Source organism: Ammodytes marinus (genome assembly GCF_949987685.1).
Source record: "Ammodytes marinus genome assembly, chromosome: 20".
Lineage (NCBI taxonomy): Eukaryota > Metazoa > Chordata > Actinopteri > Uranoscopiformes > Ammodytidae > Ammodytes > Ammodytes marinus.
Genome location: NC_137224.1, coordinates 22400858 through 22416108, shown reverse-complemented (window position 1 = coordinate 22416108; position 15251 = coordinate 22400858).

Here is a 15251-nt window from a genome sequence, read left to right as displayed (position 1 = left end):
ACCATCATCAGATGACCATTATTCATCTGAAATAGTCATTATTTACAACAACATAACACATTACCTCATCGTGATCCATACTAACTGCTGTCTCTCGTTCATTCGCTTTCTGTGAGGACACAGAATCTTTCAGCTCCGTGTGAGTTGTTAGTGAACCTGCATCAACTCATTGCAATCATGTGTGTGTGGCACTGACTGGCATTAGTTGATGAAGTGTCACTAACCACTATCACGGAGCAGAAAAGAGTCCGGTGCCCTCACACTTAGTTTCAACACACGGACATGCACTTTTTTGTGTAGCGGCAGCTGCCAGAGAAGTCAGCCAGCGCTTCCCAGACTGGACTGTGTGGGCGAGTTACCGTAGTGTGAGACAAGGGAATATCGTTATCTTTTTTTTTTTTTTTTTTTTTTTTTTTTTTCCAGTTCTCAGTGAGATCTTTATTGAAGCAAGCGAGAGCCATTATCAGCGTTCACAGAGAGGGTGAATGCTTCAGAAGTTATAGTATTTAGAATGAACAACAAACAGCAAGTGCATACAACACAGTGTGTAGATGTTTTCAGTTCCATCATTGTCTAACTTTAACCTTCAAAACCGTCATAACATCTTAATCATAACAGCCAAACAACTATTCCTTATCTTCATCACCTCAACAGTCTACCATCTGTGTTGCGCGCACACACACGAACACACACACACACACACACACACACACACACACACACACAGGAGGAGGTCAAACCCTCTCCAGGTCAGAACTCCTTTACAATGAGTTTACTTGTATTTAGTTTCCCAACAACATACATGGCAGTATAACTGAAGCTTGAACAAATTAAAGAGATTTCACTTAACCATAGCTTCAGAAATTATAAACCAAAGCAAACGGCTTTAAAACGACCTGGATGTTGAGGATTGATCAGCCCGTGCATGAACTATGGACAGGCCTCAAAGTCTTCAATCAACCCATTAAATGTGTTCCACACCGCTAGATTGTTAATGCACAGTGCCCCTCCCCTCCGCTTGTATTGGCTATCTGCTCTGTTCATATCAGCGATGCAGACCCAGTGGGTGTTTGGAGCTGTAGTTATGCACCACTTTGAATGATCAATTCCACGTAACCAGTTTGTCTGTTGGGTTGCTACAGAATTGATTTTCTCGATTTTATATCCGACTTGCCCGAATGGTGGACAGTAGGACACGTCGCCCACATGAGGCCAAGTCTGGACCTTCAGATTACTCTGAAATCCGTTTGCAATAGTGAAGTAGAGATCTCCAACTGACATGACTGCTGACTGTTGTTTAGCAACGCTCAGGAAAGCTACTCCGCCATTTGATACCAGGTTCTGGGAATATCGTTATCTTGGCAATAAAACATCTTTGGTAGACGTCATGAGTATTGTCCAATCAGCGTTAAGATCGGGCACAGTAAAGCATCACTGCTGCCGCTGTGTGTTCAGACTTTAGAATTGGCTAAAAGTCTCAATCAAAGCCCTTTTGATAATAAAAAATTAGAGGCTTTGATTAAACACTGTCAATGCTTCAGAGGTTAATGTAACAGCCTACTGAAACAGAAACTATACGGAGGGACGCAGCTCACTGTACAGTCCCTTTATTTAGTCGCGCTGTCAGTTTGCCGACATGGCTCTCTGTTAGACTCGAGACATAGAAAAAGATCACGGGAACGGCTTCCGCAGACAAAGTTAACGGGCAGGATATCCCCGACTGATTTCATCCATCAAACCACAGAGTTTTTTCTGAGCGGCGTCTCACTCGCTCACTGGGTCTCCCGGGTCCCGGTGATTTTCACCGTCACAGCGATCGACTCGCTGCTTTGCTGGGGCGGAGACTTTGTGTGAAGGTGATTTAACATCACGGTCGTAGACGAATGTTATAACTTTATGCTGCATAGTTTGCACTGCACTGTTGACCCACACAGGACTCTTAAGTGAAGCTGACAGTTTAATGAGCGCACATTGCAGAAATGAAGTGTCTGCAGTGCGCTCACAATCAGAACCGACCGACAGGCCCCCCCCCCAATTTATTTTTATTTTTTAGTTTGTGTGTTTGATATTAACATCATATTATTATATCATACAAAAAAATGAATACAATGTTTTGATCTAGATAGCCTAGTTAATAGCCCAATAATTTAATCAGTTCATCTGGGAGGTAATCCAAGTTTAACTGATCACGTCACGTTCACGTCCAGTGTGTATTGAGTTTATTCAAAAACATTTAGAAATGGGGCTCAGATGCCCATGCACTGTATAACCTATTTCAGCCTCGTCTGTGGAAAAAAGATAGCTGGACAACAGAGTTCTTCTGCTTCATTCCTCTCACTGCATTTAAATGTATTCATTATATTACAGAGAAATATGTCCCATATAAGAAAAAGAGCACCAAGCCCAACCCAGAGGACCCTGCATAATATTTTATTTTAAATGAACATTTTAATGGAAAATCCAAGAAGCTTCTAATTCATCCGACCCAGTGTCTCCAAATTATTTGTTCACACAAAATTCCTCAGATTTAGCCTCTTAATTTTCCTCTCAAAGTGCACCAGATTCATGCATTTCACTTTAAAAAGTTTTTAAAAAATCTCCCGGGGGGGCATACCCCCGGACCCCCCTAGGAGGGTCAGGATCTCAGCTGGCTATTATTTTCACCCAGCTGGACATTGGAGGCAATAGTGGAGAACTCTGGTTGTGTGAATGATATTTAACAATAGCCAATCGTTTGGACAGCGAAAAACACCCGACCCCCCTAGAAGGGACGGGTGTTTGTCACCTTTTTCACCTCCTATGAGTTTGCAGGTCTGGATATCCAGGATGATTGATAAAGCCAGCCTTGACAAAGCCTAGCCTGGGCAATTTGGATTAGTCAATTGCATAAACGCCAATCCAGGATGAAAAGGGGCCGCTTTGTCAAGCCAGGTGTAAATCCGAATCACATACTCTTTCTTTTTTCTATTCTACATACTACATCCGACGATAAAAATAATCTAGTTAGGATGCAGTAGGCATACTATTGGGATATACTTTACTCTCTTATTTCATCATATTGCGCCTTGATCTTGCCTCTTGCTTTTATATCCGTCGCATCCCCGTTTGTTTTAATATGGAGGCTTCGTCGATGTGACGTCACTTCACGTGCGCACTGGATTGTGGGTCAGAATCGCCCAAATAGGATGCAGTTTTCAACACTAACAATCTTGGCCGCATGAAGTAGGACATCCGGGTACTTCTAACCATCCTAAATCTGGCCACAAGAATCGGGACATCCTAAATCTTTTTCTACATACTATATAGTAGAAAGTATGCGATTCGGAACGCAACCTTACTGATGTAAAAATGGAAAATGCGGCCCATTTTCCCACAATGCCTTGCTAGTTTAACCCATAAGTGAGGGGGCTGTTTTCATAGAGCAACTGTATTCTCTGCCAAATGATCTTGATGCCCCTGTATTGATTATTGATAAAAATATATGTATATTTTTTCGTTTTTGTTAGGGACAATGCATATTCATGAACAGCTGTAAAAATGCCAGATTCTAGCAAAAGTGCTCATTTTCATCTGTTGTCCCTCGGCATGCAAAGAAATACAGGTTACAAAAATAAAACATATACAAAGGCACAAATAACACAAGAAAATAAAAGAGTTTAAAGGTCGTCACAGACTTGGTTTTCTTTTATCCACTGTTTGAGGTGTGTTTTGAAGGTTGAATAATTTTGTGAGTCTCTTATTGTTGACAGTGAGCAGTCTGCAGGTGCTGGAAAGTCTGCAGAATATCATGGAAAGTCCATTCAAAAAGTGAAACTTTCATAGATTCATTATTCAAAGTGAAATACGTAAGGCAGGGGTGTCCAAACTACAGCCCCCGGGCCCGCTTTTTATTGGCCCGCAGCTGATTTAAAAAATATAATGTAATATGGCGCTTTTAATTTTAAAATAATTTAAATGCACTCATTATATTACAGAGAAATATGTCCCATAAAAGAAAAAGAGCAACAAGCCCATCCCAGAGGACCCTGCATAATGTTTTATTTTAAATTAAAGGCCTCCTTCACCGGTTGGAATATGAAGGTATTGAACTCGGAGATCCTATGATGTATAAATGTGCAATTTTTTTAAAAATCGGATCATCCTAGCCTGAGAAAAGGCAGAACGAGTGTTTTATGGTCTCACTGTCTAACCCTACAGTTCTGTTTCGGTGATGTCACAGAAAGAGAAATGTAGGGTTAGACAGTTAGGCTTTTTTGGAGAGGTTATTGAGGTCTTTGTAGGTTATGAGCAGGATCTTGAAATTAATTTGGTGCTGTATTGGGAGCCAGTCAAGTTGTTTGAGGATGGGAGTGATGTGTTCTCTAGAGCGGGTGTGGGTGAGTAGTCTGGCAGCAGAGTTCTGAACATATTTGAGTTTGTGGAGGTGGGTGGACGTAGAGAATGCTGTCGCAGTGATCCAGTCTGTAGGTGACAAAGGCATGAATGAGTGTTTCTGCAGTGGAGGGGGAGAGAGTGGGTCAAAGGCGTGCAATGTTACGGAGGTGGAAGAAAGATATTTTGTGTGAGGACACGGAATCTTTCAGCCCGGTGAGGGTATGGAATCTTTCGGCTCTGTGAGAATGGTTACTGATTCACTCACTACAATCAGGTGTGTGTGTGGCACTGATTGGCTGATTGAGCCCAGGTGTGAGGAGTTTATATACAGTCCCAGACAAAAGTCTTGTCGCTTATCCATTTTGTAGAAACAGCTTATAACCTGACTTTTAATTAATCCATTGGTTTTAGAAATGGCTCATATGAAAGCTTAAACCCTCCCAAATGATGTTTAATAAACTAAAATAAATTTGCTTCACTGAAGAAATATTGATCATTTAATGAACACAGGAAGGTCAGATTTTGGCAGGACAAAAGTCTTGTCGCCTACAGAGAGTAATGTGAAAATTGAACAAATGATTTACTTCAAATACAAAAATATGTTGCATAACATCAGTGAATTAAGTAGTGGTGCTGTGAGATCCATATTTAATATCTTGTATGACTTCCCTGAGCTTGAAAGACTGCATCCATGCGGTTCGACAATGATTCATAAAATGTATTGATGAAGTCATCAGGGATAGCAAAGAAAGCAGTCTTACATGCCTCCCAGAGTTCATCAAGATTCTTTGGTTTGGTCTTCCATGCTTCCTCTTTCATTCTACCCCAGACATGCTCAATGATGTTCATGTCTGGTGACTGGGCTGGCCAGTCCTGGAGCACCTTGATCTTCTTCGCCTTGAGGAACTCTGATGTAGAGATGGATTTCGGGGGAGGGAGTGACCCTGTGTGTGTCCATCAATGCATAGTGAGAAGTCTTGGGTAGAGGGGAGGCGGGATTTGAGGCCAATGATAATTTCCGATTTATTGCAGTTGAGTTTGAGAAAATTGTTGTTCATCCAGGTTTTCATTGCACTAAGACAGTTTGTGAGGGTAGAGAGATTGGCAGGAGTGATGGTTGCTGTGGAGATGTAAAGCTGGGTATTATCGGCGTAACAGTGAAATTGTAGTCCATGGTGGCGTATGATGTGACCAAGAGGGAAGAATGTATAGCAGGGCTATTCAATTAGTTTTGAATGGGGGTCAGTTGGTGGAAATGATCCAAAATGAGGGGCCAGAAAAAAATGCCTAAAATTGATGACCATCACATCAATAGCTACATATACTGTAAAACACTACAACGATATAGGAGTGCATATATTGTCTTTATTTTATCAAATAGAGTTCACCAGCTTATCAAAAAAAATCCCTATTTGATTAACATAGGCTGCTTGTTGTTTAAGTGTTTAACAATCTTATCAGTTCAGGAAAACACAATAGGTTAACTCTTCAACAGCTTATCAAAATACATAGAAATAAATGTACTCTTGTAATGTATCAAAATACAGGTAGGCCTAGGTTTACTAAGAGTGCAACAGCTTATCAAAAAACATAGAAATAAATGTAGGCTACTCTAAGTGCAACACCTTACAGTGTTCCCCCTCCCCCCCAAATATGTTTGTCAAGGGGTCACTGTCCAGGGTCATGGGAGGGGCTGCATTTTTCTCAAAGATGCCAAATGTATAGAAATAAACAACTGCTTATTTGAATACAAAAAAACTACAGACACTGACTTTACAGTTGTGCAATTTTGTTTGCTATGTGAAGGTACAAATTTTGTGCAAACATGCAAAGTTCTACTGGTGCAATATTATGCAGACACACCAAATACATATAATGGACCATACACTTACACTGCGGTACAATTGCGCCCGCAAAGCTGCATACACAGAGCAGCTGATAGAGAAACGCTTGGAGACACAAGTGCACATTTATTTACTGCAGATTGCGGCCATTCGCGCAGTTATGACCATGCAAAAGCACACATCGCACGTGCTAGTACATTAATTGTGCACCACTTTAAAAAAAAAATAGGGGGTCGGCCCGCGGGCCGCCTATTGAATAGCCCTGATGTATAGGATGAACAGAAGGGGACCAAGTAAGGAACCTTGGGGGACACCATGTGTGACTGGGGTGGTTATGGATTTGCAATTATTGAAGGAAATAAAGTGGAATCTGTCTGAAAGTTATGATCTGAACCAGGAAAGTGCGGAGCCGGTGATGCCAATGCATGATTGCAGACGATTGAGGAGTATGGTGTGGTTGATGGTGTCAAAGGCGGCGCTGAGGTCGGAGGAGGAGGAGGAGGAGGAGGAGGAGAATGTTGAGTGAGCCAGAGTCAGATGTGAGCAGGAGGTCATTGGTTACTTTGAGTAAAGCTGTTTCTGTGCTGTGTTGACTTCTGAAGCCGGATTGAAATGTTTCATACAGTTGGTTTAAATGGAGATGTTGTTTGAGCTGACTGGCGACAGAACTTTTGAGTAGTTTGCCGAGAAATGGGAGGTTTGAAATAGGTCGGAAATTGTCAGGGTTTTTTCAGGGTCCAGGCCGGGCTTTTTGAGGATTGGTGCGATGGCAGCCAGCTTGAAGAGGTGAGGGAGGAGTTTATAATGTCAGTGATGAGTGGGGTAAGATTAGGGAGGCAGGCTTTGACAAGGACAGAGGGGATGGGATCCAAGGGGCAGGTGGCGAGTGTAATGCCAGATAGCATTTGAGAGGTCAGATGCTGTATGGGTGAAAATGAGGAAAAACGCTGGTCTGCTGGTCTGAGAGTTCCGGTTCAGGGGAGGTGGGAGAGGAGGTGGTGAGCTGGCTGTGAATGTTTTTAAAATTTGAGTGAAAAAATGATAGGAATTTTTTTTTCATACCCCCGGATCCCTCTAGGAGGGTGGGGAACTCGGCTGGCTACTATTTTCACCCAGCTGGACATTGGAGGCAATATCAGAAAACACTGGGGGTCTGAAGGCATTTAACAATAGTCAATGCAGCGCCAACATTGGAGATGGGTCCCCTAATCAAATTCTGCTTAAGGCCCCTTAGAGGCTTCAGCCAGCTCTGAGGGGAAGTGTGTCAGTTTGATTAGCAAGGAAAATGTTGCCGTGAAGAAGGATTACAATTTACGAAGACACTATGAAAATAAACATGAGAGCAGCTACATGTCCTGATAAATGTGTTATTTTTGCCAAGTGGCCCGGCCCTTCGTAGACTTTTCTGTATGTGGCCCTCAGTGAAAGAAGTTTGGACACCCCTGGTCTAGTGTATGCCTCATTAATTGTGTGCATTGTGCGGTTAGTCTTTTTACGGATGCCTGCGCCTGTATTTGATTAAAAAATCCCATAGTTGTGTATCTGGGATCCAAAAGTGTTGCCAGGGCTGTCTGGGTCTCCGCAGTTTCACATTTTTTTTTGCATAAATGACAATTTACAGTTCTGTCCCAGAAGTGTTGCTGTGGGGTGCCTTGTGTTCCCCATCTCTCCATGCAGATAAATGTTTAACATTTTGGCCATTGGGATTACCTTTGACCCAGACACTCTCTTCTCCTCTGATAATTCAACTGTTGCCTGGTTAAAGGGGGCAAGCAAATGTAGGCATGCAGCCTTTGTTTCTTAGTCCTCAGAGGACATACAGTATCTCACAAAAGTGAGTACACCCCTCACATTTCTTCACATTTTTCTTTATATCTTTCCATGGGACAACATTGAATAAATGACACTTTGATACAATGTAAAGTAGTCAGTGTACAGCTTGTATAACAGTGTAAATTTACTGTCCCCTCAAAATAACTCGACACACAGCCATTCATGTCTAAACTGCTGGCAACAAAAGTGAGTACACCCCTTAGAAAAAATTTACAAATTGGGCCCAAAGTGTAAATATTTTGTGTGGCCACCATTATTTTCCAGCACTGCCTTAACCCTCTTGGGCATGTAGTTCACTAGAGCTTCACAGGTTGTAACTGGAACCCTCTTCCACCCATTTATGACAGCATCACAGAGCTGGTGGATATTAAAGACCTTGCGCTCCTCCACCTTCTGTTTGAGGATGCCCCAAAGATGCTCAATAGGGTTTAGGTCTGGAGACAGGCTTGGCCAGGCCATAACCTTTACCCTCAGCTTTTTTAGCAAGCCTCTGGTCGTCTTGGAGGTGTGTTTGGGGTCGTTATCATGTTGCAATACCACCCTGCGGCCCAGTTTACGAAGGTTGAGTGCACGTGGTCAGCGTCGTACACAGAGGTTGGCTTTGGAAAATAGGCCTATGAATACTGCCAGCATTGCTGAAGGGCTTGAAGGGGTGGGGGGTCAACCTGTCAGTGCTCAGACCATACGCCACACTCTGCATCATACTGGTCTGCATGGCTGTCATCCCAGAAGGAAGCCTATTCTAAAGATGATGCACAAGAAACCCCACAAAAAGTTTGCTGAAGACAAACAGACTACGGACATGGATTACTGCAACCATGTCCTGTGGTCTGATGAGACCAAAATACATTTATTTGGTTCAGATGGTGTTAAGAGTGTGGAGCGGCAACCAGGTGAGGAGTACAAAGACAAGTGTGTCTTGCCTAGAGTCAAGCATGGTGGTTTGAGTGTCATGGTCTGGGGCTGCATGAGTGCTGCCAGCACTGGGGATCTACAGTTCATTGAATTCTAACATGTACTGTGACATACTGAAGCAGAGCATGATCCCCTCCCTTCATAAACTGGGCCGCAGGGCAGTACTGCAACATGATAACGACCCTAAACACCCCTCCGAACGACCACTGGCTTGCTAAAGAAGCTGAGGGTAAAGGTTATGGACTGGCCAAGCATGTCTCCAGTCTTAAACCCTATTGAGCATCTTTGGGGCATCCTCAAACGGGAGATGGAGGAGCGCAAGGACTCTAATATCCACCAGCTCCTTGATGTCGTCATGAATGGGTAGAAGAGGGTTCCAGTTGCAACCTGTGAAGCTCTAGTGAACTACATGCCCAAGAGGGTTAAGGCAGTGCTAGAAAATAATGATGGCAAAACAAAATATTGACACTTTGGGCCCAATTTGGACATTTTTTCTTAGGGGTGTACTCACTTTTGTTGCCAACAGTTTAGACATTAATGGCTGTGTGTCGAGTTATTTTGAGGGGACAGTAAATTTACACTGTTATCCAAGCTGTACACTGACTACTTAACATTGTATCAAAGTGTCATTTATTCAGTGTTGTCGCATGGAAAGATATAATGAAATATTTGAAGAAATGTTAGGGGTGTACTCACTTTTGTGAGATACTGTATGTGTCACATCGGTTGTCGGTGTTGCTAGAGCTGCCCCTACTGCCTGTCTCTCTTGGAAGAGGCGCTGGAGCATTAGGACTGAGCTGTTCCAGCGTGTGTCCACCTCCTGGATGAGCTTCATCACTGGCCTGTTTATTTGCTCCTGCACTTCTTTGAGCTTCTCCTTTGCTGTAGTGCTTGTTCTAAAAAAGGTTACAACTTTCCGTGCCCTTGTGCGTAGGTCCTCTAGACCTGGTGTAGCATCCACGGACTTCTTCACCACTAAATTGAGAGTATGTGCAAAGCAAAGTGCATGTCTCAAATTTAACATTTTGACAGTGGCAATCATGCCTCCCGCATCAGTCACGATCGAAGCCACTTTACTCTCAAGGTCCCATTCCTCCATGAGAGACCTCATTGCTGCAGAAATGTTAACAGCCGTATGAGACTCGGGGAAAGGCAGCACTCCCAAAAGCACTGTGGCCAGCTTTGCAGTGCCATCGACCTAATGGCAGGTGACTGCTAGGTATGCCTCCATATTAATGGACAGGGTTCGTACAGATGCTTGAAAGTCGGGAAAATGCTTGATTTTAACCATAGTGTTTTCAAGGTTTGAAATGTGCTTGAAATTTGAACACTGTGCTGGAAAATGCTTAATTTTCTCTGTATTGACCAGTGTTGTATTTTAACAAATAGGCTACAAAAAAATTGTATTATGTACATGTTTTAAAAATTAAGTCGGAATGTTTTTTTCTCTGCAGTCTGCTCCCCGTGTTTTCTTTCCGTGTGCACGCGCCTCACCCTCTTTATATGTCCATGGCCTCACCTGGCGATCACTTCAGCAATTATCCAGAACCACGTCGCTACTCACATGGACATATCACTCCCGAAACTACCATGCCAGGTTGCCGTTTCAATGCTCACTGGCTTGAAAATGATAAATATAAAAATTGGTTACGACGAGGACCAAATGACCGGCAGGGATACTGTACGGTCTGCAAAAAGGATATCAAGCTGGATACAATGGGGGAATCGGCACTTAACAAGTCATGCGAAAGGTAAGTCAGTTGAGACAAAGTTTTCCTTCAGTCATATCGGACAATTTCACTTTGGATGACTGTTCATTCATGTTCTCCTTTGTAAGTTACACCAAATTCAGAGTTTGTGTGTGTGTGTTATTGACTTGTCGATACAAAGAAATAGCTTGCTAAATTGACGCTCAAATCCGTTAGCAATTAGCTGGTCAGCTAGTTCTGATTCATTCATTGCATCAAAGTCATGTTGTTAGCTAGATAACGTTAGCTCGGTGGTTACATCATCCTAAAGTGACGTTACACCTAGCGGGGTGATAACCGAGGCAGCCCGATGCATTTTCATTTGATAACACTGGTAACATTAGTTGCAGAACCAAGATCCAAAATGTTAATTTTGTGAAGTTGTCGAAGTCGAGAACGGTATTTGCTGGATGAGACGTTGCGGCGTGCTGCCAAAATGTGAATTCAGTCCACGGTCCCAGCTAGGGATGTCCATGGTTAACTGGTTAACCGTTAAGGAGATCTTTAACCGGTTAATACTAAAGGTTAAACGGTTAAAAAAATGTTATAATCTTAATTTTTCTGAAATCCGGACTCTTATTTTGATATCGCTTAACCGGATGTAAGAATGCCAACTGACGGTAAAGAATGAAACGAGTAGTGTAGGCTACGCTCAACTTTATAATAGGTCCATGGTACGCTCCCAGTCACGACTTATGGTCACATTACAACACTCCCGTGTCATATGTTTGTATAATTTAATTAACAGCGTGGGCTCCCGCTAGCTTAACATAGTGCTAGCATTAGCCTTCTTGAGGTGGATGCTGTCCTGCATCTATCACCGTCTCAGTGAGTGTGTGAGGGAGTGACAGACAGACAGCCAGACAGTGAGTGCCCGCCCCCTGCACAGACACAGGTCTGCCATGATTGTGTGCCAGGATCAATAGCGAAAATCCGTCATAAACAAAAGCGTTAAGGATCATTATGCAGTACTGATAATAACATCGGAGTTTATCAATATTACGGTCTTTCAAAATGTTGCCCCGTGCTCAGCACTACTTAGCACCGGGTTTCGGTGGGCTACCCATCCCCTAAGCCTGTGTGTGTGTGTGTAAATGTCCCTTTTCAGTCACTTATTGCACTTTCTGCTCCTACATTCGCATACTAGACCTCTTCTCACAACAGACAAAGGTGCCGTGTGAATGTCAAAATGTAGGCATTTAAATTGGTTACTGGTGCCTGAATTGTTTTTAAATTAACATGCCGGTCCTTGGAACAAAAAAAGGTCGGGAGCACTGCTATAATGCTTCATGTATTTCACTATAAATAGGCTACATTAAATCTTAACGGTTAACCGGTTAATAACCGTTAATTCTGGTGATTAACCGGTTAAAGAAAAAATTCGAAATGGCCATCCTTAGTCCCAGCATGTTAACGCTATGTCGGGCCCAGTTATGTGTACCGATGCTTTATTGGACCAGAGCCCACTTAGTCCCGTGTACGTACTGAAATCATGGACGTATTATGGCTAAAATACCTTTTTTTATTGACTGGAATCCCTTTTTGGAAGAGGATCACTTTTTGGCAACACACCGACATACACAAACTGTAACCTAGCAACCTAGCACTATTAGGAGTTTATGGTACAAGAGCGTACTATAGAGTAGGCCTATACATATCATTTTTTTTACATACAAATATTCAGCCGGGAGAAGAGGGACTCTGTGCCAAGGCTGTATTTGCCCTTAGTTATTCTTGAAGTGTGTGTGTGTTTGTGTGTGTGTGTGTGTGTGTGTGTTTTTAGATTTCTTTATTTAGAAAGGACAGCACACATTAATAAACATGAGCACCAAAGTTCAACGTGTGTGTGTGTGTGAGAGAGAGAGAAATAAGTTATTAATTAGCAAGTAGCCTATTGCCTACAGCTATTGATAATGAGTATGGCATAGATATAGTGTAGTAGCCGAATGTTCCCCATGGCTTGACAAAGACAAAGGACTTCAGACTGGACTCTTTAAATCAGTGTTCCAAGTTTATTGCAGGAGTTTCCAGAAGACGTACAGAGGCGTACGAGACGTACTGCTCAGCAACTCTTGATGAATAGAGGCTATTCAAATCCACCACAATAGCCTAGTATCGCATACATCTAGAGCTATTGATTTATGAGTGGTATAGGTATAGTCATGTTGTTATTAACCTGATAGATGATCATTTTGCTCATATGAACTAAACTGATAAAGGCCTGTTGAGGGCCATACTCTTGAATTTGCTTCTCTCAATAACATTTGATTTGTGTTTCCTTTTTCTCAGGCAGGAAACATCAAGATCATTTAAAGCATAGGTCCGGTCCTTCCCTGGGGGCTTATTTCCAACAGCCACATACTGCATCTAGCAGGGGAGACGTGACCTGCTCAACTTCAACATCAAACGGTGCAACCCAAGCTACTACAGCAACAGCCAGTTGTGAAAAGGACACCTCAGCAAACACCAAGAGACCTTTCATTAGCACAAACCCAGCTCTGATGGCAGAGATTTGTTGGACAACAAAAATGATAACCAGCCATTATTCCTACAAGTCATGTGAGAACATTGGAGCGGTTTTCAAAACCATGTTTCCTGACAGTGAGGTTGCAAAACAGTTTGCTTGTGGGGAGAAGAAAGCAGCATATCTTTCCACGTTTGGGATAGCCCCTCATTTCCTGTCCCTGATGAAAGAAAAAGTCAAGAAAGATCAATATGTGCTTCTCTTTGATGAAAGCTTGAACAGGGAAATGAGGAAAAGCCAGCTTAATGTGCACGTGCGATTCTGGCAAGATAACCATGTTAAAACAAGATATCTGTGAGTTGAAGCTCCTGAAAGAATCAGATTGCAGACTGTGGTCAAAGGACTGACTGAACTCCTTCAGAACCTCATCACATGTTCTCTCATGGATGCGTCCAGCTTCCACAAGGATCTGGAGGACAGAGGTGAGCTTCCTTGTGCTTGTTTCTTTGTTTCTAATGAGCACCCTTGGGTCCAGAACAGAAAGATGTCTCACAAGAGGATACTTGATTGGAGCCTTCTCAAATAGCTTGGAGACCATCTTCATTAAAAACAACTTACAGTTCTGTCTGAACTCCAGCCTCTGAGCATTTGGGTGCTTCTTTCTGTGCTCTTCTAGAGCTCTCTCCGTCACAAATCCAGCGTCACAAATTTTTGTTACTTCAACATGGTTCTCTGCATTTTCATACTCAACCTGTAAGAGTTTCAGTGTGTTGGTAGCACTCTGCATGACACTTGGCTTTATGAATTTTTCGAGTAATCCACTCAGCAGACTGGCAAGGTCCTCATGCATGAATGGGAGCATGGGTTCATCAGACTGGTACGACTTCAGGAATGGAGTGATTTCCCGTGCCACCATGAGAAAAAAGTTGAGTTTTGCCGGGAACAGGTCATCTCCAACAATTTTTTCTGCAGTCTTGAAAGACTTGGTGGATGGCTCTGCTACAGTTCCCTGTTTTGCAGCACTTATGTATGTATTCAGGAAGGGCAAGATCTGTAGTGCACACTCCGCCACCTCAACATGTTCTAGCCAACGATGACTACAGAAATTAAGGGGGAAAGATGAGGAACCAGTTACCTCTGTATAGTCCTCCCTGCGTGATGGGACATCCTTAAATAACCACTTGAGGCTTGACGAGGCATTTCCAAGCTCCCATTCAGTTGCTGCACAGCCTGCTCTGAAGGAATTGTGCAGTATGTGTAAACCACAGCTTCCAACATCGACCATGTTCATTCCTGTTTGATCTTTAATGTTTTGTTGTAACAGTCTCAAAAGCTTTAAGTTCACATTGGGCCCATCCATTGAAAGCTGCATGAGGTTGTGGAACCCAATTTTTGAACAAACAGTATCCAGTTTTTCGTACATTTGTACCGCAGTGTGATGACCCATGAACACCGAAGTTAGAGTGAGAGGTTGGATGAGTTCTTCCATGAGATGTTGTCCACAAAAACAGAGTGGTGCCATCTGTAGGAGACAGTGAGGGATCTCTTGATCCTGTCACATGGCCAAGCCTCTGTTAAAAGAGGTTTTTCAGTGAACAAAGAAGTGGTGGTGGAGAACATGCAAGAGCACTCCCTGGTGGCCCAGCGTGTCATTATTGACCATGTGAAGAGTGTTGGGGGATTGCAGAACATAGCCTACACTAAAGAACTACTACTTTCAGCAGCTTCTGCTAGACAGAAGTATCAGCTTTATCTGGACGAAAAGAAAAGGTTACAGAGGGATGAGAAAAAGTTGGAAAAAAGGAAAGGAGTAATGGAGGAGATAGCAGCATTAAAAGCAAAGAAAAAGCGGTTGGTGGAAGACATTCAGGTTCTGAGCACGTCTGCTGATCGCAATGCAGAAAAAGCAGAGACACTTGGAAACCTTAGCTTTGTTTCCAAGTCGAATGGACTTCGGAGGGCTGCAAAAGAAAAAGAGAGGTCTCTTGAGACTCTGGAGAGTCAGTTGGGAGATAAGATTAAGGAGCTGAAGGAGTTGCCATAAGATTGAAACAGTAGGCCAGTGTTGACCAA